This window comes from Mustela putorius, unplaced genomic scaffold, assembly GCF_011764305.1.
Source record: "Mustela putorius furo isolate JIRA1106 unplaced genomic scaffold, ASM1176430v1.1 tig00000129_pilon_pilon_pilon, whole genome shotgun sequence".
Classification (NCBI taxonomy): Eukaryota; Metazoa; Chordata; class Mammalia; order Carnivora; family Mustelidae; genus Mustela; species Mustela putorius.
The window spans coordinates 3,035,184-3,060,550 of NW_025421290.1; the positions used below are offsets into that span (position 1 = coordinate 3,035,184).

The 25,367-nt window shown below is 37.0% G+C and overlaps 1 protein-coding gene across 1 annotated transcript in view; it reads right to left on the reverse strand.

Moving 5' to 3' along the window:
* MDGA2 (MAM domain containing glycosylphosphatidylinositol anchor 2) overlaps window positions 1-25,367 on the reverse strand; it is an 871,541-nt gene that overhangs the window by 759,329 nt on the left and 86,845 nt on the right. The gene's annotated exons all lie outside the window — the stretch shown is intronic.

Genomic DNA, 25,367 nt, shown 5'->3' on the forward strand with positions numbered 1-25,367 from the left:
AATTCTCAATTAAAAGTATGGTAGATCACCAGTGAAGCTATGTGTACCCAGGCTTTCCTTTGTGGGAATTTAAAAAATTATTCCCACAAATAAAAAAAAATCTATTTGTTATATAACTATTCAGGTTTTTCTATTTCTTCTAAAATCAGTTTGAAGATTCTGTATGTCTAGGAATTTGTCAGTTTCATCTAGATTACCTAATTTTTTGGCATACAGTTGTTTATATAATTGGTAAGCAGAATGATGGTCCTTTAAAGATGTTCATGTCCTAATCCCTGGAACCTATGAATATTTTACCTTTCATGGTAAAGACGGTTAAGGTAGCAGATGGAATTAAGGTCGGTAATTATATGACCTTAAAATTAGGGAAGGTATCCTGGATTACCTGGGTGAGGCCACATTTTTTAAATGTGGAAAAGGAAGGCAGAAGAAGTCAGAATGATGTGATATGACAATTTCCCCTGCTGTTGCCGTCTTTCAAGATGGAAGAAGAGGGCCACAAGCAAAGAAATGTGGGTATTCTATAAAAGGTGGAAAGAGCAAGGAGACTAGTTCTCCTTAAGACTGCCAGAAAAAAATGCGACCTGACAGATACTTTGATTTTAACCAAAAGACGTTCATTGTAGACTTCTGAACTACGGAACTGTAAGATAGTAAATTTATTTGTTCTGTGGCCACTAAATTTGTGGTAATTTGAGACAGCAATCAAAGATACCCAAGGCACTAGCATGCTCTTATAACTTTTAATTTCTATAAAGTTGATAGTGATCTCTCTTTTTCTTCATTTCCTGCTTTAGTAATTTGAGATTCCTTTTTTGTTTGTTTGTTTGTTTCCTTGTTTTTGTTTCCTTGGTTAGTCTAGCTAAAGGTTTGCCAATTTTGTTGATCTTTCAAAGAAACCACTTTTGGTTTTGTTGATGCCCTCTAGTCTTTTTCCATTCTCTGTTTTATTTCTATTTTAATCATTTTTTGTTTGTTTCTCCTTCATTCTGCTTGCTCTCCTTTTACTTTGCTTTCTTTACCTGGTTTCTTAAGGTGAAATGTTACTGACTTAAGAATATTTTCTTTTTTTAATAGAGATATTCACAACTAAAAACTATAGCAGGGGTGCCTGGGTGGCTCAGTGGGTTAAAGCCTCTGCCTTCAGCTCGGGTCATGATCCCAGGGTCCTGGGATCGAGCCCCACATCAGGCTCTCTGCTCGGCAGGGAGCCTGCTTCTCCGTCTCTCTCTCTGCCTGCCTCTCTCCCTACTTGTGATCTCTGTCTGTCAAATAAATAAATAAAATCTTAAAAAAAAAAAAAACACAGACCTATAGTTTCCCTGTAAGTTCAGCATCCAGTGTAGCAGTATCCAGTGCAGTCTGGTATTCTCCATCTTCCTTTCATTCATCTCGTGCTATTTTTCTAATCTCCTTTGTAGTATTTTTTTTATTTTTAATTTTGATTGGAATCTTTAATTTACATTCAATGCAATTACCAATAAGTTCGAAGTTATACCTGTCATCATGTTACTTGTTTTTACACATATTAGATGACATCTTAAATGGGTTTTTTTCTTCCTCAATTCTTCCATTATCCTCTTCTTTTGTGTTAAATGGATATTAGCAAGGACACTATTGTCATTTCCTTGATGTTATTGGTATTTTTTTAAATAATTTTCTCAAAGGTTACCTTGGGGTTTACAATTAATGTCTTAACTTAAAACCATCTAGTCAGGGGGCACCTGAGTGGCTCAGTGGGTTAAGCCTCTGCCTTCGGCTCAGGTCATGATCCCAGGTGCTGGGATGGAGTCCCGCATTGGGCTCCCTGCTCAGCCAGGAGCCTGCTTCCTCCTCTCTTTCTGTCTGACTCTCTGCCTACTTGTGATCTCTGTCTGTCAAATAAATAAATAAAATCTTAAAAAAAAAAAAAGAATTTAAAAAACCATCTAATCAGTATTAGTACCAACCGAATTTTACAGCATGCAAAAACTCTCCTCCAATATATCTATCTGTTTTCTCTTAGGCTTTGTGCTATTATTGTCATACAAATTATAACTTACTGTATTATAAAGCCATCAACACAGTTTTAAAACTATTGTTTTATACATTTGTCTTTTAGGTCAAACAGAGGAGTTACAAATAAAAATATTATCATACTGTTTTTTATATGCATGTATGTAGTTACCTTTATTCTGTGCTCTTTATTTTTTCATGAGAGTCTGGGTTACTGCCTAGTGTTCTTTCATTTTATCTTAAAGTGCTTTATTCTGTATTTCTTGTAGGGATGTCTACTCTTGATAAATTCTCTCAATTTGTTTCTCTATAAATTTCTTAATTTCACCTTATTTATTTTTTTAAGATTTTATTTATTTACTTGACAGAGGAGATCACAAGTAGGCAGAGAGACAGGCAGAGAAAGAGGAGGAAGCAGCTCACTGCACAGCAGAGAGCCCGATGTGGGGCTCAATCCCAGGACCCTGGGACGATGACCTGAGCCAAAGACAGAGGCTTTAACCCACTGAGCCACCCAGGTGCCCCTTCACCTTACTTTTAAAGGATAGTTTGGCTGGATACAGAATTCATGACTGATCATTCCACTCTCTTTTGGCCTCTATGGCTCCTGATTAAAGTACCTAAAAGTCGTATTGAGCATCCCTGTGTGTGTTATAAAATGCTTTCTCTTGGAGTGTTGAAGATTTTCTATTTGTCTCTGGCTTTTGACAGTTTATTTATGATATGCATAGGTTTGAATTTCTTTGAGTTTATGCTACTTGGAGTTGGTGTTTAGAATAATATTTTTTAATCAAATTTGGGGCCATCATTTCTTCAAATATTCATTCTATCCTTTTCCCCTCTCCTTTAGGACTCTCATTATGTGTATCTTGGAACACTTAACAGTGTCTCACAGGTTTCTAAGGCTCTGTTCATTTTTCTGTCTTCTTTCTAGTCCTCAAACTGAATAACCTCAATTCACCTACCTTTTGAGTTTACACATTATTTATTCTGTCAGCACAAATCTGCTGTTAAGCCAACCACTACCACCACCCCCTACCCAATGAATTTTTTATTCTAGTTGATTACATTTTCAAATTCAGAATTTCTAATTAACTATTCTCTTTAAGTTTGATCTCTTTGCTGATATACTCTATTCAGTGAAACATCATTCTCATACTTTAGTTTACTAGACATGATTTCCTTTATTTGGTAAACTTATTTACTTTTCATTATTTTTTTAATTTCTTTTTTTTTTTAAGATTTTTATTTATTTGACAGAGAAAAACAGCAAGAGAGAGAAAACAAGTAGGGGGAGTGGGAGAGGGAGAAACAATCTTCTCACTGAGCAGAGAACACAGTGCAGGGCTTGATCCCAGGACCCGGGGACCATGACCTGAGCCAAAGGCAGATGCTTAACATCTGATCCACCCCAAACGTATTTATTATAATAACTGGTTTAAAGTCTCTTTCTAGTGAGCCTATCATCTGAGATCCCTCAGAGACAGTTTCTTTTACTTTTTATTTTTTAATTTTTTTTGGTAGTAATTGTTAAGTCAACATGGAACTTGAAAACTCATGACCCTGAGATCAAGGGCCCATTCTCTACTGACTATGCCAGCCAGGCACCACAGGCGCTATTTCTTTCAACTTTTTTTTTTTTTTTTAACCTATATATGGGTCACACTTTCCCTCTTGTTTCTATATGTCATATTTTTGGTTTTCTCTGCTGAAACTATGCAACTTAATAAATCAGATCCCTCATGCCCATAGTTTATTGTTGCTGTTTGTTTAATGAATCTCCTGGACTCATTATGGAAGTCTGTATTCTTCATCATGTGTAGCCACTGAAGTATCAACTCAGTGTACAGAGATTTCTTTAAATGCCTTGAACCAATAAAGTTTCTAAACCTTTGAAGAGAAGCTCTGTATGTACATGGGATTCATGCCTTTAAAACCACTGCAGTTTGGGGGGTGCCTGACTGGCTCAATCAGTTAATCATCTGCCTTCAGCTCAGGTCATGATCTCAGGGATTCTGGGATCAATCCCTGCATGGGGCTCCCTGCTCAGCAGGAAGCCTGCTTCTCCCTCTCCCTCTCTTTCTGTCCCTCCCCTTGCTAACTTTCTCTTTCTCTCTGAAATAAATAAATCAAATCTTAAAACAAACAAACAACAAAAAAAAGAAACTACAGCAGTTTTAAACTCTGTCTTAGTCTTTAAATATTTGTTTAAATCCTAAAGGTCAGCCAGAGGTAAGAAGTTAAGTTCTTCTGAATTACTTCCTTGGCATGCATACAGCCATGGGTATGGCTGTGAGCTTCTAGTTTCCCAGGAGTATGGAAGAGAGTTTCGTATTCCCTATGGACTCCTTATTCCTCAGATTTTCTTTTTAGATTTTGGTTAGTCTCTTATTTTGCCCAACTGGTGTCACCATCTCAATTGTTAAAATGGTAGTTAAATTTTTTTTCAACTGACCCCCTTGATGATAAGGTTTTTATCACTGAGGAACCTTTAAATGAGGTCAAATAAAGACAGGCCCTACTGGGGCATCTGGGTGGCTCAGTCAGTAAAGCATCAGACTTTTGGTTTAGGCTCAGTTCATGATCTCATGGATTCTGAGATCCAACCCCACATTAAGCCCTGCATTGGGCTATGTGCTCAGCAGGGAGTCTGCTTAAAAATTCTCTCCCTCTGTCCCTCCCCCTACTCATGCACACACTCTCCCTCTCTAAAATAAATAATTCTTGGAAAAAAAATTTAAAAAGACAGGCCTCATTAATGGACTTTTTCCAGGAATCTACCAAATAGGTCAGATAGTGGCAATTCAGTGGAATTGAGCTTTTAAAACAAAACAAAACAAAACAAAAACATTATTTTTTTGGAGAAGTTTGGGTTCATAGTAAAATTGAGAGGAAGGTATAGAAATTTCACTTATACCCCTTGCTCTCACGCATGCATTCCCTCCCCTATTATCAACACTCCCCACAAAAATGATATATTTGTTACAACTGATGGTGTCAACATTAACATGCACAACCACCCAAAATCCACAGTTTACCTTAAGATTCACTCCTGGTGTTATACATTCTGTAGATTTGAACAAATGTATAATGACATATAACCAGCATTAGAGTATCATGAAGAATATTTTCACTGCCCTAAAAATCCCCTGGACTCCATCTATTCATCCTTCTCTCCCTACTACTCCGCAACCCCTGGAAACCACTGAAATTTTTATTGTCACCATAGTTTTGTCTTTTCCAGAATGTCATGTATTTGGAATTATATAGTATATAGCCTTTTCAGATTGGTTTTTTAAACCTAGTAATATACTTTTAAGGTCTTTTCATGGCTTGATAGCTCATTTCTTTTTAGTACTGAATAACATTCTGTTGTCTGGATGTACCAATGTTTATTTATCTGTTCATCTACTGAAGGACATGTTAGTGCTTCCAAATGTTGGCAGTTATGAATGAAGCTGCTATAAACACTGATGTGAAGGTTTGTGTGTAGACATAAGTTTTCAACTCCTTTGGATAAATACCAAGGAGCATGATTGCTGGATCATATGGTAAGAGTATATTTAATTTTGTCGGAAACCACCAAAATGTTTTCCAAACTAGCTGTACCATTTTGCGTTCCCACCAGCAATATATGAGAGCTCCCATTACACTAGATCCTCACCAGTACTTGGTGTCGTCAGTGTTCTGAATTTTGCCCACCCTAATAGGTGCATAGTAGTATCCCATTGTTGTTTTAAGGGACAGAGATATTTGAGGGGCTCCAAAATGGTCTTCCCCTTCCTGTGGTTAATGGGCTGCTAGTTCTCATTGCTACTGCATTTGGGAGGCTGATGGTTTTCATAGTTTCTGTGGAGTTAGAGAGAGGTAGATGAATACAGAGAAGGTAAAAAAATGCCAAAAACTCTGTTCTTAGAGAGATTCAATGCTCCTTCTTGAATAAATATGCTTAGGTTATTGCAGCTTTTTGATATACAGAGTTCTGAAAAAGTTCAGATTGACAGTTTTTGGCAATAGTCATTCTCTCTCTCTGTCTTCCTCTTTCTCTATCTTTCTTTTCTCGCTCTCTCCCTTAACTGAATAGCAGGAACATGGGGAGGGAAGGGTAGTCTTATTTGCCATTCTAGAAGTGCTTCCTTCATGATACATTTTAATATCTAGAGTCAATGGCTTTCTTTAGTCCTCATTATTCTTGAATACCAGACTTTTCCTTCAGGTCTTTATACATAAAGCATTAGTGATTCCACTTACTCCCTGGTTTAGGCTACTGTGATGGATTGAACTGACTTCCCTCGAGGTTCGTATATTGAAGCCCTAACTCCCATTGTAACTGTATTAGGAGACAGGGACCCTAAGGATGTACCCAAGGTTAAATGAAGACATGAGGGTGGGATTCTGATCTAACAGGATTAGTGTCCTAATAAGAAGGAACACCAGAGAGAGTTCTCTCCACACACAAACACACACACACACACACATGAAAAAAGGCCATGTGAGCACAACTGTGAGAAGTCAGTCATCTACAAGCTAGGGATAGAACTCTCACCAAAAACTGACCCTGTCACCACCCTGATGTCAGATTTCCAGCCTCCAGAACTGTGAGGAAATAAGCCACCTAGTCTGTGGTAGTTCTTTATGGCAGTCCAACCTGATGAATATAACTATCTCCCAAATCTATTTCTCATGTCCTAAACTCACTTGTAAATTATTAGCATACATATATTTAAATATTTGATTTATTTATTTGAGAGAGAGAGTGAGAGAGAGTATGAGAGGGGAGAAGGTCAGAGGGAGAAGCAGACTCCCCATGGAGCTGGGAACCTGATGTGGGACTTGATCCTGGGACTCTCGGATCATGACCTGAGCCGAGGGCAGTCAGGTGCCCTATCATCATATATTTTTAACTTCCTTCTAGATATCATTTCTTTGATGTCCTTCTGGGCTCATAATCTCAGCATGTTCCAACTAGACCTCATAACTATACATCAGCAATCTGCTTGCCTTTCCTAATTTTACTAATGATTCCCACTCCCAGCTAACTGGACTCATACTCTAGCAGAGGTGATTTTATAAAAATGCTTTCTAAAGCTATTTAGTGTCCATTTCTAAAACAAGGGATTAAAGGTTACATAGTACTTTTTTTTTCTCTTGTGACTTCTTAGTAAAGAAAATGATCACATTCTTCCCCATGTATGTGGCTATGGCTATAAGATACAGTATGGTGTGTTTGGCAAGGTATGTCAACATTTTAACACTTACACCACTCTTCAGAATCAGTATCATCAAGCATAGAGAGGCAAAATTGCTATCACCATCACTGATAATGCATATGTGTACTTAATATTAAATATGTATCTTTTCACCTCCAAACAACCTACCAGTAAAATTGACAATGGTGAAGAATAAACAAAAGCACAATAATCCTGGGGCACCTGGGTGGGTTAAGCCTCTGCCTTCGGCTCAGGTCATGATCCCAGGGTCCTGGGATCTAGCCCCACATCTGGCTCTCTGCTCTGCGGGGAGCCTGCTTCCTCCTCTCTCTCTGCCTGCCTCTCTGCCTACTTGTGATCTCTGTCAGATAAATAAAGAAAAAAATCTTAAAAAAAAAAAAAACACAATAATCCTTAGTAAGTCAACACTGATTCTCCTTTTCAACTTTCAACTCACTGTTCTGAAAACACATAAAATAACCAAATTCCTGTCTCACCCATAGTCTTCATAAGACTGTTTATAAATAGACGCCTTCTCTGCATTTAGCAGAAGGCACAATGGTTTTTCTCTGCTACAAGTTACATCCAATTCTGCCTAGCATAATCTTATTTTCAATGACCAGTAACATATCAAGAAACACTCCCTCATTAAATTTAAAGCTCAGATATTGGCTCAAGGTACACATTGAAAGAGTAGTAGTCTCTCTCTGAGGATCCTTTCCCTTTACAAGTCAAGTCTTGGCCTCCCACAATGTTCCAATGAAGCATCAAGGAGGAAAGCCAATCCAGTCTTTTTAAAGCAGAGTCTCTTTCATTCTTGCTTTTGGAACACTTCCATAGCTTGAAGTGTTTTTAAAAATTTATTTAAATTCAATTATCCAAGGTATAGTACATTATTAGTTTTTGATATAATATTCAATGAAGTATTTTTAATGAAAGATGCATTTTATTTAATTATATATTATTAAAATATATATTTTATTAAATATATTTTTATTTTATTAAAAATATTTTAAAATTTTCTTGGGCATCTGGGGGGCTCAGTGGGTTAAAGCCTCTGCCTTCGGCTCAGGTCATGATCCCAGGGTCCTAGGATTGAGCCCTGCATCGGGCTCTCTGCTCCATTGGAAGCCTGCTTCCCTTCCTCTCCCTCTGCCTGCCTGTCTACTTGTGATCTCTGTCTTTCAAATAAATAAATAAAAATTTAAAAATATATACATATATATTTTTAAATTTTCAGTAATGATACAAAGTTTATAAAGAAATTAAGCACAATATAACATCTTCTAATTAATAATTATTCAATATAACTCAGAGGAGACTGTGTTTGATTCAAAAAATATTTCGAACTATACATACTTCTAAACTCTGCCTCCAGATAGGTAGATGGTTTTCATTTTGCTTTTTGTCACAGACTAGCCTTTAATCTAGTAGAGTGATATCTGATTACCAGCTCAGAAATCACTAAGCCTGCTCTTTGCCTGGAGATACACATTTTTGCTTTCTATGTTTTTCTGTTCTATTAAAAATTTCTACTACATGCGGCTACAGTTCAGGCTGAATACTATGATGTTCTCACTTCTTCCCACTCCAGCTAAGTACATACATATAGCTCCTCTGAGTCTCCATGAAATCTCTTGGTGGCATTTTATTCAAGTAAAATTTTTACACCTTGGTAAAAATTCCAACCATTTCCCAATCTGATTTTTACTAATCTCCAATGAGGAGGTTTCTACATTATCAAATGTTTTCTGTATTTACAAATCTAGTATCGCCCAAGAATTAAGACACAAAAATAGAAAATAATAGAAATAGACTCAACATCAAGTCTCCCAAGACCTTAATATTACATGTTCACATCTCTTCCTTGACATAGTGGAAAACAAAACTTCAAAAGGAGCTATAAGCATATTTTTCAAATTTTTTATGTTTTTATGGAAAGCTTATTAGGTAAAAAAAATCAACTATCTTCTACCCTTTCCCAGTATAGTCTATCTTTGTTATTACTGGAGCAATAAAAGGACATTATTATATGTATAGAGGAAAGGGAGAAGCAACAGTAGAAATAACATCCACAACAATAATTATGAAAAGATTCTAGTTATTTTTCTGTTTTCCAACATTACTAAAGGATTTATGGTCATTTGGGTTTTAGTTTTAAATTAGTTTAAAAATAATATTTCAATGGGGCGCCTGGGTGGCTCAGTGGGTTAAAGCCTCTGCCTTCGGCTCAGGTCATGATCCCAAGGGTCCTGGGATCAAGTGCCGCATGGGGCTCTCTGCTCACTGAGGAGCCTGCTTCCTCCTCTCTCTGTTTACTTGTGATTTCTGTCAAGTAAATAAATAAAATCTTTAAAATAATAATAATGGTAATATCTCGACATTTCAACTCTCCTCATTTTCTTCCTTCCTCTCTAGCCATCCCATCTTAATCTCCTTTGCTTTTTGTCTCATTTCAGTGACCCTATATATTACAGCGCTTCCATAAACAGCCCTTGACCTTCTTTCCTATTAGATAAGCACTCAACTCAAAGATCTTACATAGATTCAAAGCCTTAAATACCATCGCTAACTAACCTCTCCCAAATGGATTTCTCCAGCCTGCACCTCTCCCCTGAATTCCAGACTTGACTATCCAAACTATCTACTTACTCATATGATCTGGATATTATATATGCATTTCCAAATCAGTATGTCTAAAACTGAGTTCATGATTTATCCCAATGAAGAAGAGAAAAAAGAAGAAGGAGAAAGGCAGGGAGAGAAGGAGGGAAAAAGGGAAGGAGGGAGGGAAGGAGGAAGGGAGAAGGGAAGGGGAGAGAGAAGAGAAGAGAAGAGAAGAGAAGAGAAGAGAAGAGAAGAGAAGAGAAGGAAAGGGAAGGGAAGGGGAGAAGAGGGGAGTAGAGAGGAGCGGAGAGGGTCTCCAGCAGTCTCACTGGCCTCTGGAAATTATAAGTACATCCTCTCTTTTGTCCAATCATAAATAAGGGCAATCCCCGATTCCCTTCCTTCTCTCATCCCACAATATCCAATCCCTTCAGCAAATACTATAGGTCACACCAAAACATATTCAGAATCTGATCACATCTGATAATTCTCACTCCTTCCACACTGGCCCAGGCCCCCAAATCACCACCCCATTCCCTACTACACAACTATCATAGCCTCCTAACTGATCTTTATCTTTCTATCCTTTAAAAAATAAGAAAAAGAAAAGAGGGGGAAAGGCAGATCATGTCATTTCTCTGCTCAAAGTCCACCAATGGCTTATTATACTCAGAGTAATGGTTAAATTCTTTACAGTAGCTTAGGAAACACTATACAGTCTTACCACTCTCAGTGTAGTCTTGTTCACTCTGCATTTGGCTTCTTTCCATACCTCAAACACCCTAAGAAACCTCCTGCCTCAGAATCTTGTGGATCTCTTCTCTCTCAGCTATCTGCTGGCTGGCTCCCTCAAACAATTCAGATCTTTATTCAAATATTACCCTTTCAGTGAGACCTTCCCTTATCACCTAATTTTAAAATGCAGCCCTGACCTCTTTTGTGGCACTCTCTGTGCCACTGTATTATTTTACTTTGTCTATATATTTATCAACTGATGTGTCTTTTGTGTACGTGTTATCATTACGTAACTTTCCCCATTAGAATGTGAAGTTTTTGATGGCAAAAGACTTTGTCTATTTTGCTAGTTATATTGTTGCTTCCTAGGAAAAAAAAAAAAAAAGTGGTTGACAAATATGGTGATAAGGCATGGAGATGTCCAGAAGTCAATGAGTATATTATGCTCAGCCACTTGGAACTGCTGCTAGATAGTCAATAATTTGTATCATTATGTGATAGAAACAAATAATTAACTAATTAAGTAATATGTGAAATGCATAAAACATTTCATTATTTGTTTAATTTTTTAAATGCTATTGTTGGGCTGGGGGGCACCTGGGTGGCTCAGTCCATTGAACACTGGCTCTTAGTTTCACTTGGGTTATGATCTTAGGGTGGGGTTGAGCCCCAAGTTGAGCTCTGCATTTAGTGGGGAGTCTGCTTGCAATTCTCTTCCTCTCCCTTTGCCCCTCTTCCTACTCACATGTACTCACACATGAGAGCTCGCTCTCTCTCTCAAAATAAATAAAATCTTTTAAAAAATGTATAAGGGGCACCTGGGTAGCTCAGTGGGGCTAAGCCTCTGCCTTTGGCTCAGGTCATGATCTCAGGGTCCTGGGACCAAGCCCCACATCAGACTCTCTGCTCAGTGGGGAGCCTGTTTCCCCCTCTCCCTCTGCCTGCCTCTCTGCCTACTTGTGATTTCTGTCCAAAAAAAAAAAAAAATCTTTAAAAAGATTTCAAAATCTTTAAAAAAATTTTAAATGTATAAATAGCTCCTCTTCACAAACAAGTGTGTGATTAGAAAGTTTTTACAAAATTCCAAAAGATAAAAAGATAATGTCATCTCTTAATGTTATTGCTATTTTGAAATATTTGTTATTTCTCATACACACACACACATACACACACACACCCATATATGTGAATGTTTGCCAATACTGTAAGATATAATTCATAACATAATAAGAAAAATACACTGAATTTTAAACACTTTATCAGGTCATTAACAATTTGTCAAAAACATTTTAATAGAGGTTCCTGGGAACTCAGTGGGTTAAGGGGCTAAACTTGATTTCAGCTCAGGTCATGATCTCAGGGGTCTTGGTATCAAGCCCCATGTCAGGTTCTGTATCTCAGTGGAGAGTCTGCTTGAGGATTCTCTCTCTCTCTCTCTCTTCACTGCCCTTCCCCACTCTCTCTCTTTCTAAAATAAATAAATCTTTAAAAAAAAATTTTTAATAGTGCCACCATAGGCCACTGAATGTCCATAATTTATTTAGACAATCCCATACTATTAAAATTTAGGTTATCTGAAAGACCATTTCTGAAACACTATTTCTGAAAGACCAATTCAAGTCCAGTTATAATTCATCAGAGATTTCCCAGAATTGTAATTTACCTATTTATAGCATATGAAGATACAGGCTTTCTTACACTTTTTTACATCTCTAGAAATTTCCAACGTTTTCTACATATAAGTGTTCAATAAATATGATTAGTAATAAATAAAATATGCAAATACCCTACACTTTCTTAATACCAGAATCACAGATAAAATGAAGTCAAGCAATCTGTTGACTTTCCTGTGGGGATACGGCAGTTCTATACACTTTAGTTTGGGTCTTGCTGTTTTAACCCTTCTTCCTATTTTTTTTTCTTTTTTTTTGTTATCATTTAAGAAATCCATTTACTTTCAATGAGCATTCAGTTGCTGAAATCACTCTCCATTATGGAAGAGCATTTGATTCCCTGGATGCCTGTGTCCTGGGTTTCAGCGTGGGAGTTCCATTACAGGTGTTATTGATTTAGGCTGAGTTCCTTTCTCTGAGTCAGACTCTACATTTGCCATCTGACTGTGTGATGAGTATATTGCACACCTAGCAGTTTGTCTGTATTTTATTTCACAGGAAAATAGAGATATGGATGGAAATTTTGCTGCTAGGAAAAAATAACTTTGAACACTCCTTATTTTTGAAGTGTATGTTTTTTTACTATATTTGCATAAAAGGACAGAAAAATAAGCTCAAAAGAATGAAAAAAATTTTGAAAAATCATCTTGTCTTCACAGACCACCCAGCAACATTAGAACTCAACTCTCCCAGATGGATGAAGACATGCATATAGAGGTATGCTAGATGGCCAATAAGTTAGTAAAACTTCTTTGGAAAATTTTCCAAGGAGCAGGTTATTTTTATTACCAGTATTTTCAATAAATTTGTGTTTCCCTAAGTGTATTCACAATAAAGAATTTTTTTAACTGGCAGGTGTTTTAATGATGACCTCATCCTATCTTCTAATTTTAAAATAAATTCATTTTTCATTTTACCCGAGTCAATGACTACACTTGGACTCTTTCTATCCTAAACCACTACCCTCAGGACACTTTGGTTATATTCAAATACAGAATCTTAGAGGTTTATACTTGGAAGTGGCCTTGAGCATCCATTACCTCCTTTAGTCCCTCTCTTTTACTGATGAGAAAACTTCAGCCAAAGGTTATTTCCACAGGCTTCCATGGCACTATTTTACCTGTACTTTCCTTATTCTCATATTTCTCTTTCCTAATTTCCCTCAGTAGAATAAAGTCAAATATACATAAATAAAGAAGTTCAGCTCAGCCAAAGCAATATTCTGAATGCTAAGTTATGTCCTATAGATGTTATGGGAAGAAGATTATTGGAGCAAGACTGTTGGTCTTGTCCAAGTGCAGGCTGGCAACAAGAGATAGCCTTAATACTGCGTGCATTCTCACTCATGGTGGCAGGGAGTGATGTGGAGTGTGAAGGATTGCCAGTGCCTCCTCTGGCTTAAACTGGCAAACTGAAGGCAAATATTTTTAGCCAAGGCCATACAGCTAGCCAGCACTAGCACTAGAATTCGAACCAAGAAACCATGACTTTCCGTTGCTGTCCCTTCATCAATATTGCAACATTATCAGTCATGGGGGTCTCATACTCATGAAAACTGTGGGTGTGATGTTGTGGAGAACTTGTGAGTTATATTTAAGAGAGGCTGATGATATCAGGCATGAAATGGAGCTAAGAATCCATACTCCTAACTCCGGGAAAGACAGCATTTTTATTCTGACCAATATGTGTGCTAGCAACACTTGACTACATCTTTAGGAGGAAGACTCAGAAGTGGGAGTATAATAGTCCATTATAGTGATTTTTAAAGAAGTTCTAAAAATTATGATCTCTACACTGAAAAGTACCTATTTTTCTTTTTCCTCAAAAAGAAAACAGAGCAACAGGAAGCCCACAAAAATGAGAGTCACTATCTCTTCTCCACCTTCCAAAATAACTCAGTTGGCGAAAACTTTGCTATATTCCTTTTCAAATTGCTTCTTCTAACTTCAATGTCTTCTACCCATCTCGTAACCTATGGTTCCATTAATTTTTCCACAAATTCAACTCTGTCATTTATCCTCTTTTCCATGTCTGTCCCATTTCTAAACCCCAGAATCCTTCCATTCCCCCAGCCATAACTGAGAGCAATCTGTGACTCTGCAAACAGGCTGCAACCTAATAAAATCACTGCCTGAGCTTGAAGATTTCCTTTGCTTTGCATCTTCACATTCCTGAATTTATTTATTTTTAATTTATTTATTTGACAGAGAGAGAACAAGCACAAGGAGGCAGAGCAACAGACAGAGGGAGAGGGAGAGGCAGGCTCCCTTCCAAGCAGGAAGCCCCCATGTGGGCCTCCATCCCAGGACCCTGAGATCATGACCTGAGTGAGCCCCAGGCAGAAGCTTAATCCACTGAGCCACACAGGCACCCCATATTTTTTAATTTAGAGTCTCCTTTTGGCTTGGGTTCTTTCAATTACTCTTGCTGAATGACTTCCATCCAGATACCTGCTCTCTGACTCCTGGGTATATTTTCACCACAGCAGCATTCAAGTGGGCAGGCTCACTGGTGTCTCTCAGAATCAGTTGTTAGATTCTACATTACCTTTGGCCCTAAACTTGATTCTGTTATTGCAAATACCACAAAGCATAGCATATAGGACCATGTTGCTCATTAAATCAAACACAAATTCCATTCACTAACATTTAAGACTCTACAATCTGACCTAACCCCACTATCAAAACCTATAATTCATTTCCTCCCCACTTCTCACCAGATAACTGTATCAGTGATTCCAAACCCTACCCAAGGCTTTCCCACTCTGAAGCTTCCCTCATACAATTCCGATTTGAGAAAACCCTTCTCAGAATTCCATCTCCACTGTTAGAATTCTATACATTTTCAAGGCTAGACAGCAAAGAGCCAATTTTTCAGAGTACAGCCAGAAGTAAACTCTCATTTTCCAAAACCTTTCCACCTTGAGCAAAACAGCAGTAACTACACTGCCTGTGTTTGAATCCCTGCTTCTCCACTAGAACACCAGCTGGAACACACTAGTCAAGTTATTTGAGCTATTTTAGCCTCTATATTCTGACCTGCAGAGTAGGGACAGTAACAGTCCCAACTTCATAGAGTTTTGGGAATGATAATCTGAGTTTAAAATAAAAATGCCTAGCATATAATACCTGCCCAATAAATACTTACTGTTATTAAAATTAAATCTCAAAGATACTTTTTATTATATGAAAAGTAAAACATTTTATGATTATACAATACTTCTGTCCTTTTCTAAGCTTTTCTAGGACGTTTAGTACCTTTAGGTGGTATTTTACAGCTTGTTAAAATTTCCCCATTCAAAAAAAGTTTTATCCACACAATAACTGTGATCTGCCAGTTAACCCATTTCACCAATAAGGAAAACAAAGATCCTGAGAGATCAAGTAGCTGATGCAAAGACACACATAATTAAATAAATGCTACCTGCCCTGACAGCGATCTCCACAAACTCTGCCCCATGTCACAGCTTCCTTGGAAGGAAAAGCCCACGTTTTCTAGATGTTTCTACTCCCCAGAGTACACAGCTCATTGTTTTGTCTGAAGTAAGCACAAAATACACATTTCATGAATTACTTAATACTAAGTGATAAAATAGGAACAAAAAGAGCATCATGATGGAAGTAAGATTTACAAATCAAAATGGAGGTAAAATTCACAAAAACTTGATGGACAAAAGTTAGTATATTATCGATTATAAACATGTAAAATAAAGTCAATAGGTTTGGTTTTAGTGACTCTCATCTGGAATCTTAGGTCTGTAAAATTTCCTGATAGTCCAGTATCAGAAATCATCTGTGAGCAAAGACTCTTATACAGTAGGCCTTTAAGAACCAGAGAATGAGACAGTTCTATTTCGAGCTCCTAGGCAGGCTGGGGTGGGGAAGCAGACGAGGATGGGAAGATATAATGCTAGGTAGCTTGAATCATCTTTCAAAATTTCAAATCAGGGGTGTCTGGGTGGCTCAGTTGGCTAAACATCTGCCTTAGGCTCAGGTCATGATCCCAGGGTCTTGGGATTGAGCCCCGCAATGTGCTCCCTGCTCATGGAGGAGCCTGCTTCTCCCTCTCCCTCTACCTGCAGCTCCCCCTGCTTGTGCTTGTTCTCTAAAAAATAAATAAAATCTTTTTAAAAATTTCAAATCAAGAGAAAATTCTTTATAGATGTCACATTGTGTCCAACTAAGTCCATTTGTTAATTTATTCATTCATTCAATAAAATTTCACTAAGTACCTATCATGTGCCATGTTCTCTATCAGACACTATGGCTCTAATGATGAACAAAAGATCTGTCTGTTAGCAAGCACTACGCTTTACCCCGAGTCTACAACTGAGGGGTGTGTGTGTGTGTGTGTGTGAGAGAGAGAGAGAGAGAGAGAGATTGAGACTGGTGAGTGATCTTTGGCTTCACTTCTTAGCTCATACATGCAAAACCCACCTCTCCACACTGTCAAACAAAAGAATTACAAACAGATCCGTAAGCTAAGTAAATTTATTTTTGGATTGTCCACAACGAGAACATGACTCCAAAAACTTCTAGAGTCATTCTAAGCAAGATTTATAATTGGGTGAGGATTCTGACTATTGTCATCTATGCCTGTGGATAATAGTATAATGCTTTCTAAAAGTGACATTATTCTTGAAATAACTTCCAATCTCATTTAAAAAGATCTGCAGTATGGGTGGCCAGGGGTAGGGACAAAATAAGTCCACTCTGATATCCTTGAATTTTAGGTCTAGTGTGGTATAATGTCAGTTTTGATTTTAACCCAGCTTCTATCTGAAGGAAATTGTATTTTCAATAGAAAAGTGATGTTTATTGCAAATGACTAACTCACCATGCAGTTCCCTGGGGGAGTGCATTATTTGTACCTAAACAAAATGAAGAACAACTGTCAAGATTCCAAAAATAATGAGTAAACATCTCTGGATTTCAGGAATAAATGATGTGAACTGACAAAAGAAAACAGGCCCTTAAGTAGTAAATTTTATAATTAGCCTCTGTCTTCAGGGACAACATATATATATGCACATCATTGTCCATTTTGATGAGTTTTCTGCCCTTGTTACTATGTGTTGCCTGCCAGTCAGTGGTGATACGCTTGCATTTTTATAAGTGCATATAAATTTATTCTTTCCCTTAGGGCAGATCTGGAATATACATTACATAATGACAGTTATAATAAAACCTAGTGGTAAATTTATGCTGATAAATGATTATTTTTAATAATAGAACTTTTCATGGGCCCTGATTAGAGAATTCTTGCTTAGACATATTATGCTTTGTAAGGGAGTAAAATAGGCAGCTATAATATGTAAAATTGACCTCATGTTCTTAAAAATTATATAAAACTACTTCATTTTCTTAAAAATTTTCATAAAAGTGTATACATATGGTTTTCAAAAAAAAGAAAAAAGTTCTGCATGAAATTGTCCAAGTTTTGTGGACAAGTTTCAAATAATTAAGCATTTTTAAATGTTAAAAATGAGTAAGATAGTAAGATAATAGACAAAAGGTTAAAATAAAACACTACTTAAAAGTATTTAAAAAGATAATTCAGACACCCATCATATATGAGCATTTGCAATATACTCTTATGTTAGAATCTGTCCAACACCAGTGTCTGCAGTAGAATGAAGTGGTAAGCTTTACTTACAACTAGCTAAAATGAGGTACACATCAACTGAGAGGCAAACATTTATCATATATTGTCACAGAGACAGTAAATGGTGAAACTCTAGCAACCATTCAACATTTGCTTACCCAAGCAACAATACTTCTAATTGAAAAGTGAAATTTCAACAACTTTCTGTGTCCATGCCAACCACTACAGGAAGTGCCTTTACGGTCAATACTCATGGGTAAGGTGAAATTAAGAGTCTTGTTTTATGCTGTCCGGTGCTCATAGCATTAGCCCTTGTGGGAGAGTTGAGCGTCACACACCCGCTTGAGGCAGCTGCTACCATCTGCATCTGCTTGACCCAAAAAATTCCTAGGATTCTGACTTCATCTTCCCTAACACTCATTTCTAGCTGGGCCAGGAGGCCTGATCCTAGAACAGCCCACTTAACTTGACACGGTATCTCTGTCTTTGTTGTGTTTATATGTTTGTGTGTGTGTGTACATATTTAGATTTTAATTATAGATAATATATAACATATTTAATTATATAAATATATTTACTGTTTACTTAATCATATACATAAACAAATGAAATCATGTCCCTTTTGTTGGTGAGATGTATTTTATTTGCTGCACTCCCACGTCTGACTGGAACTCTGCTATAAGTTGTCAAATTCACTAAAAGCTCCTGTCCCTCTGCCTGCTGGCATGCACCAAAAAACCGGCTACTATGGACTTTCCTGGCTGCTCCCACGTGGAGCCAGCCCTACCATTTTCCTGGGCTCATTCCCACATTTCCAAAGGATCCTGGTTCCCTTGCTTTCTTCACTAGCCAGTACTGCTGGGGCCCTAACAGTATGGATTATGTTCTGGCCTGCCTGAGTTATGACACAAGGAGGGTCATTAAAGTTAAAAGTGTTAAAACCACATGTGGATTTTATGGCCCTCATGCTGTCTATATAGACTAAAGTCATCAACCAACTGCTGTTCTGGGGAATTTTACTCCAGTACTACAAGTCAGAGAACGAAGCGTGTTCGGCTTACTTTATTCTTATACACTTAAAGTATTCACCATCAGTCTTTATTTTTAATTATTTTAAAATAAAAGCTAAAACTGAATGAATTATTCCAATGTAACAAATGCAATTATTTGTAAATTCTTTTTGTGAAAACCATGTCTAAATAATGAATATGACAGTATGAGATGTAGACTAACCATCAATTTTTAGCAAAAAAAGAAAAGTCACCACACACACACACACACACACACAGTCACACACAAAAGAACATTCTCTTCATGGTAAAGAAACACTCTAAAACATGTCTTTGGAGAAGGTACATAGGTGATTCACCACTGGAATATTCACCACATATTGATATGGTCATTTATACCAACTTCCATATCATAAAAACTACCCCCCAAAACTATTGAACTTGTTTTCTTTGGGGAAAATAAAGAAGAGCATTTAGATAATCATTGTTAAGAAATCCTTGTAGACTAATAAAATTGTATTTCTGTCAATGAGTGTAGTATGTAATAAGAAAAGCCTGGGATATTTGAAATTGTTGCTGGAGTCAAAATAATGCAGAATTTTCATATGATCGATTTTAGATGGCACTTGTTTTGCTGGTTATAAAACATACACCTTTTAAGATAGCACTGATGCTCATGAACTAAGTCAGTATTTAGAGATTATTACTTCTTTTTGCTACATAAGTTTCTTCTCTCACATTTAGCTAAAACTTAAAACTACTGCCATTCCTGATAAAAGCTTGGCTAAATATTGAAATAAATAATAAAACCTAACCTTGTGTTCCTTGTGTTGTTAGTTTCTATATTTGCCTTTAAAAATAATTCTGTCTCATAATCAAAGATCCTATATCAGATTAACTTTGATAACATTATTTAAAATGCATATATGTAGTGTTTAGGGTCCAAAATCTGATCATTGTTTTCCTCTTTCAATCCATAATTTTGTTCAGATATTCTCCCCATCACTACCTCCAGGAAAAAGATCTTGATTACTCTGAGGTAGCCAATATATGGCATTAAACATGGCAACTACTTTTTAATCTGGCCCAGTTACATAAGAGAGGATTTACATTTCATAATTGGGGAATAGATTCTCTATCTCTCACACAACAACAAAAAATGAAAAAAAAAAGGCAACAAAACATGCACACAGTACTAGTTCACACTCTCAGCCCACTTGCAACCACAATGAGAGATAGCCTAGGAACAAGATGGCAGGGCAAAGAGCCTGAAAGGCCCAGTGATTCGGTTCAGTCAAAATACATTGGGGAGGGTATGTGATTTGGTGAGTGCTGTGAAGTGTGTAAACCTGGTGATTCACAGACCTGTACCCCTGGGGATAAAAATATATGTTTATAAAAAATAAAAAATTAAAAAAAAAAAAAAATAAAAAAATAAATTCTTAAGCACTGACAAATTCTGGAGATAAGAAATATCCTTATTTCTTAGACCATTTTTTTTAAAGATTATTTATTTATTTGTTTGACAGAGATCACAAGTAGGCAGAGAAGCTGGCAGAGAGAGAGGAGGAAGCAGTCTCCCCACTGAGCAGAGAGCCCGATGTGGAGCTCAATCCCAGGACCCTGGGATCAAGACCTGAGCTAAAGGCAGAGGCTTTAACCCACTGAGCCACCCAGGTGCCCCTCTTAGGCCATTTTTTGCCAGATTTCCACTACTTACAGTTCACAGCATCATAGCTAATTCAATATACTTCAGTAATAACCCAGTTGAGACCTCAAACTTAATTTTACTGCAGATACTGATCTTTCTTTTGGGGTCTTATATTCCACAAGTAATGGAAAAGTAATACTACTTAATGTCTTAATTTCAAAAAAGATAAATTTTGAGGAAAGATTTATTTTAAGCATGGGAACTGGAGGTGCTTTTAAAGATTTAGGTTAAATTTTCAAAGCAAGAATTTTAGTGAAGTGTTAAGTGAAATGTTTAGGCAAAACAAATCACATTGTTGATGAAGACGAAAAAAATCTCTAAAATGAAATTAAAAGTTTAACTCTGTATACTAACCAAATGTAATGAAAACAGGAGGTGTGTTTCATTTAAATATATTATTAGAAATTATCAGTTAAGGGGTGCCAGGGTGGCTCAGTCAATTGAGGTTCCAACTCTTGATTTCAGCTCAGGTCACAAAATTACGGTCCTGGGATCCTGCTGGGCTGCAGGCTTCGTGGTCAGCAGGGCGTCGGCTTGGGGTTCTCTCTCTCTCTTCCTCTCCCTCTCTGTCTGTCCCTCACCCCACTTGTGCACCCACTCTCTCTCAAATAATTTTTTTTTTTTAAAAAAGGGTAGCCAGTTAAGTTGCTTTAAAATAAAAATCTTAAAAATTCTCTGTCCTTTATGCCATAGGATTAATGGAAAACTTAAAAGAGGAACACTTTCCTATGTTAAGGAAACAAGATATACTAGTTCATACTTAGTTTTCTGAATATACTATCCCTAAGTATAAACTCTACCTAACGTAAGCTCCTAAAATGGAATCTGAGTAAACACAGATCCTGGAGTTAGACATGTATGTTCACCTTAGGAAAGTTCCTTCACCCGCGAACTCAGCACACTCATGTGTCAGACAAGGATTATGCCATCTCTTCCATAGAGTTTTGTTAGAAGATTAAATGATACTTTATGGGACAAAATGTATTTTTCCACATTTCTATTTCAAACTTTCAACTGAAAACACATCTTCTCTCAAAAATGTACAGCATATATGAACACACACACCAGAATATACCAGCATAGTACATTTTTATCCACACATATACACACTTTCCTCATATGTCAAATCTAAAAAGTAACGGAGTAATAATACAGAATCTGGTTTTTGGGCTCCATGATTTACTTTCAATATTCTCTCTGCATAGCACACCTTTCACTTTTGTTCTACTTTAGAAAGTTCCAAATTGAATCCTAGGCTAGCCAATCCCTTGCTCCTCCAAATTCCTGCAGTGCATCTAATATTTATGATGTCTGGCCTCGCTAATTTCCTTCTCTACAAAATACAAGGTATGTGTATGCACTGTGAGCCATGAGCAATGATTCTGACCTCTATTTGCCACTCATTACAAAAATCAAAACCCCATATAAACTTTAAGATGTATGAACCGTGAGCCATATTTTATGCACTGAAATCCTCATAATGCCTAGCCATATATCTTGCTTGAATTAGAAAATCTGTAATGTTATTAATTATAATGATCACTTGAATATGATTCAAGCTTTAGTTGGACAATTTTTTAAAACTCCAACCTGATTAAAGCATTAGGCTTATTCACTAAATTGTTCACCTGATAAACCAATAGTATTCCCCAGTTAATACACAGCTTCTTCCTGAGGTGGCTTACAAAAGACCAAGTAACTTATCCCTCAGGTATAAGTTCCACCAAAACCTATAACAGTCAGTATTTCATTTTTTTAAGTCTCTTGGTAGGGAGATCTCACTACCTCCATACTCAGAACAGCCAACCTACTTCCTGGGAAGATGCTTAGCTGGAGGTGGGGATACAGGCTACAGAAACAGATTTTTTTTTTTCTCAGTGAAAATTAATCTGTCCATATAAATATGAAACTGGAAATTTGGCCTCAGCAGCATTATTCAACTGTGTAAACCAACCAGACCAACAGGCTCATTTAAATTTCATTTAACAAATAAATTTAGCCAAAAAGAAAAAAACAAATTTACTCAACTTTGATTAGCATTTTGATACACATGTTCTTTATCTTTTGATATTTTCATATTGTCTCCAGTGCAAAGCTGTAATTAAAGACAGAAACAGTGCTAAGAATCAAAAATTTAATTCATTTACCATAATCTTATGTTTCCTTGAACAGGTCCCTTGAAACAATGACCAATGACCGATCCCTCTACAATTGATTATTTCTCTCATTTAACACATAATTCTGTAACTGAATATATCCATCAAGGAACATGCTTCTCTGCCTATTTTATACCTCTGGCAACATTTATAGACATCAATTCCATCAAATTATCAATGAAAATATGAAATACTGTGAGACTTAATTAAGATAACAACACTGAAGAAACGAGCATTATTCTTCTGGGGAGTGTTTTCCAAGCAGTTAAGCATGAACTGTTGGGTAGAGAATCCAACATAATAGACATAGACTATTTCTAGCCCTGGAAAAGTAGCATGTTATTAATCACATTATAATCCTTAGATAAAGCAGAAGACATGTTATTACACTTCTCATTGCCAGAGCCCCAAGGACTTGCCATCTCAGTAGACAACACGTTTTTTTCACAAACCAAATATTCAGCTTACACGCATCTTCATTTAACTATTAGAATCTAGTACAAAACAAATCTTTCTCATGCTCAGTTTCCTTATCTGTGAAATGGGGGGAAAGTAATAATTACCTAATGTGCCCGGGTGTTCTGTGGTTTAACTAATTAAAGGTTGTAAAGCCTGATAATACACTAAGTGGTATTAAATATCTATATAGCATGCATTTACTGGCCAACTTGTGCTCCAGCTGCTTCAACACAGCTGCTCCTAATAAGCAGTAGGAAACCCACTAAAAGCATGTGAAGAGCTGATTGGAGAAAATGACATGGAAGGAGTGTTTATACAACTCGTTAATTTGTTAACATTGTTTTAAAAATTAAGAAATGTTTTCATTGTAGGATGTTGCTATCTTTAAGATTCCCAGAAAAGTGAAACCTTACCACCTTGTAGAGGATAAAATTTAACACTGTGGGAAGAAAATATCTGGGATTCCATGGACTATACCAAGAGCGCTTTTGAACCCAAACTGACGTGGTTTGCCTTTTTTCACTGCTCTCTCTTCTCTTTGCTCTGCTAATAAAATCCAGATGATATATATATACAGGTATAAGCAAAGACACTAGGTAAATTCCAATGGAGGGAAAGATGGGTTGTGTGCACTGAGGCTTTTTAGCAAACTGGAGGCAGACCAAGAAGAGAGTGGATTATACGCAAGCATATATTAGGATCTCAGGATGCTAAAGACTGGCATCTGTGGCTCTACCCATATCATGAGCCTAAATTGTAATACTTCCCTACTCCTTTATACTCCCAGGTTCCTTGCTAAGATCCCCACGCCCAAATCCTGTGCATAAGCCAGCTTCAGAAGTGCCTTTCTGCTCCCCTGGGTTCTTATCCTTGGTTGGGCAACAGGACTTGCAACGTTTTCCCCTGACTTCTCAGTCTACTTCATCCACCCCTACAGCCCAGCTCTGTATTTCTGACTCCACTTTGATGGCCTGAATACAATTTACAATTATTCCTTTTATTAAACAATTTACTTTGATTTTTTTTTAAGATTTTATTTATTTGTTTGACAGAGAGAAATCACAAGTACACTGAGAGGCAGGCAGAGAGAGAGAGAGAGAAGGAAGCAGGCTCCCTGCTGAGCAGAGAGCCCGATGCGGGACTCGATCCCAGGATCCCGAGATGATGACCCGAGCCGAAGGCAGCGGCCTAACCCACCGAGCCACCCAGGCACCCCTACTTTGATTTTCTTAATCATGAACTATAACCCAATTCTAGTTAATCTGTCCATGACAGCGCAATTGTACTGTCTAAACTCTTTCCTTAAAATAAGGAATGTTCCTTGCCTCTATTTCTAGTACTACTATTAACGTAAACAGCTGCTGACTTTTCCATTCCAAATCATTTTTCTGAGTAAGTAGATGAAGATAATTTCTAATCACCATGTCCATTTTACAAAAGGCCATCAATATATTAATTTTGCAGAGGACACCGCTGTGGTATATTAAAGGATAGAGAAACACTTCATTAGGTAGCTGAAAAAAATAGTAAAAATTGCCACCGTGAAGAGTAAGAGAGGAAGACCCTTTTGAATACTGCAATGCTTTGTATTCTCATAATGGATATCTTCCAAATAAAGTAGCAAAAAACAAGAACCTGATCCTGAGGCCTAAGTACTCAAAGAAAGAAGAGCTCAACATGAATTCATCAGAAGCGAAAAGCATTATTTTCAGCAAATAGCTAAAATCATTTGGTCTCTGTTAAACATCACATAGACTCGCAGAGAAAGTGCACCAGGCCACTTGGAACCACTGAACAAACTGGCTGAACAATGGTGACTGTTAATATCAACTTTCAAGTATTTCCAGGCAAAAATTACTTCTGTCACATCAGCATCATAGGTTTTGATCAGAAAATAAAACCTTGGATGCTCTGCCATCCATTAACCTTCTAGGATAAGAAGTCACATTTAAGAAAAAAAAGGTATAAGCCATCTGTTCCTCAGTACTTTACGTTTTATTAGAGATCAAAATCAGCTCCTGTAAGAATATGTATTTAACTTACATCAGTTATGCCCCTCACAAAATCTACCTTCCTGAAACACATTTTAATATTGTGCCAACAGCTTTTGAGTGGCATATAAAACATATATGAAATTCAATATTGAATATCATGTAAAATATAATTTAGGACTCCATTATATAAATTCATATCCAAGCACATTAGAA